Source organism: Spodoptera frugiperda, chromosome 29 (assembly GCF_023101765.2).
Source record: "Spodoptera frugiperda isolate SF20-4 chromosome 29, AGI-APGP_CSIRO_Sfru_2.0, whole genome shotgun sequence".
Taxonomy (NCBI): domain Eukaryota; kingdom Metazoa; phylum Arthropoda; class Insecta; order Lepidoptera; family Noctuidae; genus Spodoptera; species Spodoptera frugiperda.
The window spans coordinates 1,487,634-1,490,000 of NC_064240.1; the positions used below are offsets into that span (position 1 = coordinate 1,487,634).

Below are 2,367 nucleotides of genomic sequence, written 5' to 3' on the forward strand. Positions count from 1 at the left end.
CACTAGAACTAAGGTTTAAATAAAAATATATGTATAACTGACCGGATGTCGTAAGACAATATCTGCTGGCACCATTTCGCCATTAAGGCTCTCGTAATGGGCGTCGGCGACAGTTGATCCTGTTCTATTGCCCAAAAACTGTAATTTATGTTTCCAAATATTACCATAATAGTCTCAATTTACATTAATTGCTCACTGGAACATTACTAAATCTATATTTTTATGCAGTTTCAATTTAGTACAGTTATACAGTTGTTTTCATTGATCATGATACAAAAATCAGACTTAGTGTGAAATTATAAAAAAAAACCTTCAAATGTAGTGTTTATTTTATTTGATATGCCAGTCTCATGCAGGTATCATGATCAAAGTCATAGTTTGGGCGGCCACATGTAACAATTTTTTACCAGAAACACGATAACAATAACGAGGAATATGATTCACGTAGTCTCTTCAAACAAAACCATGTAATAAAAAACGGCAATAATAAGCGTTATCTATTAAAATCTGTTGTGATACCATAACAGACTGATAAATATAATTACTTTAAAAAATATGAACAGCTAAGCATATGCAAGACATGTCAGAATCACAGGTACAATATGTGCCTCTTGCGCATTCCTTGTCCTCCCGGCATTCGAACCTCACTGTGTAAAACAAAAAAAAAAGAATAGCATTATATACCGGGTTGCAGCTCGAAAGGTAGGAGTAGGAACGGGGTGGTTTTTAGTCAGTAAGAGTCTGACACTCCCACTCGCCTCGCCCAAAGCGGGAGAAGTCATTGGACGATTCCAGTCCCTGCTCAAAAAAGGCAATACTACTGGGTGGTTCTTCAGAGACAAAATTTTCGATGTCTATGGGAATATTTTTAAAACCAACTAACAAAACGGCATGTAATATTATTTTTAGTATAGTTTAGCTATATCAGTTACTAGGACAAATATATTTTTTTTAATAATTGCAGTCTAGGTACAAAATATTTTTTTAAAGCTTGTTCTTCTGATTCATATGGCGTGTCCGTTTGCCATTTTCCGGAACAAAGTAGTCGATTTCGCATTTTCCCTTTGATACTTCAATATAAATTATAATTACATCGAAAGGAGATGAGTTGTCCTCTTCAAAAAAAAAATATGCATTCGTTATAACTATGTTAGTATGATTATAAATAAATAAATAAGAAGTGTCCGGCGTATAATACTGATTAATATGGCGTAAGCTACGAATGACCATACTTGGTCGGGTATTAATAATGAGAGTCTGGCTTCCTGTGCGGAGGGAAACCAGGCGTGCAACGGACAAGCTAGGAGGCGGACGTGCGGCTGGTTGGCTTAGATCCAGGTGTTACTAAGGTAAATATCTGATTCATCTGTCTTTGGTTTACATGGCATCCTGATTACAATGCCTATTTTATAAAATTTACTTTACAGTTTTAAAACTTCAATCCATGTTTCGTGTGATGCTTTTTGGTTATACATTCGTGTAGAAAAATGACAAGAATGATGTCTGTATATACGATGAGTTATGCATGATTGTAAGCAAAATCCTGATTCATCTGTGCCTGATTCGTATGGTCAAAACCGCATATGAATCATAAAATAAATTATTGATTCTTCTGTACAGCACTTTTACTAGTCTTATTTTTAAATTAACTTAGCTATAAAGGTTATAGCTATAATTTAAAAACTTTTTTTTGAGGAATGTAATTAATATGAGTCTGAAATTGCTAATCCGCCCTGAGCAAGCGTGATGATGAATGCTCGTGACTTCTCTGTGCGAAAGTACTCGAAAATGGTATGCTAAAAAGAAATTAAAAGAACGTGAAATTAAAATAAATACAGAGCTCATTTACATACAATTTTCAATTGTTCAACAGATTCATGTGTAACAATTTCTGATTCATCTGGGCAGAAAATATTCGAACGTCGATATCTCGAAAACTATTTTTTAAAAACGAGTCCCTCATTCGAATATACGTTATTTGGTATACCTATTTTTATATGAACACGTGTTACAGATCTTAAAGTGGAATAAAATTTTGGCCATATGAATCAGTCGAAGAATCAAATTTCGAAGAACTACCCTACTACAGAATGACAGGAAAAATACTATAGTTTTACATTTAGTTTGTAAAAAATACGTATGTCAGTCTACAATCGTAGGTACTTGGTGTATTTTTCCCACGTGAAGGCACTCTAGGAGGATTTTTATCTTTGATGTTAAAAAGATACGTACCTTTTTTGCGTAAACTGGTGTGATAATATGCGAAAACCACTACCAACAAATTGAGTGCTAAAATTAATTTAAAAAGCAACATCGTGTATCGTTTGTAACTTATTACGTATTGATTATAATTTTTTAATCCTTTTC

General features: G+C 33.7%; 1 long non-coding RNA gene across 1 annotated transcript; it reads right to left on the reverse strand.

Moving 5' to 3' along the window:
• Nucleotides 1–483: 483 nt before the first annotated feature.
• LOC118268501 (uncharacterized) lies at nucleotides 484–2,367 on the reverse strand. Its single transcript, XR_004783029.2, has 2 exons — nucleotides 2,233–2,367; nucleotides 484–647 (listed from the first exon to the last, which is right to left on the reverse strand). It is a non-coding gene; the product is annotated as an uncharacterized LOC118268501 (long non-coding RNA).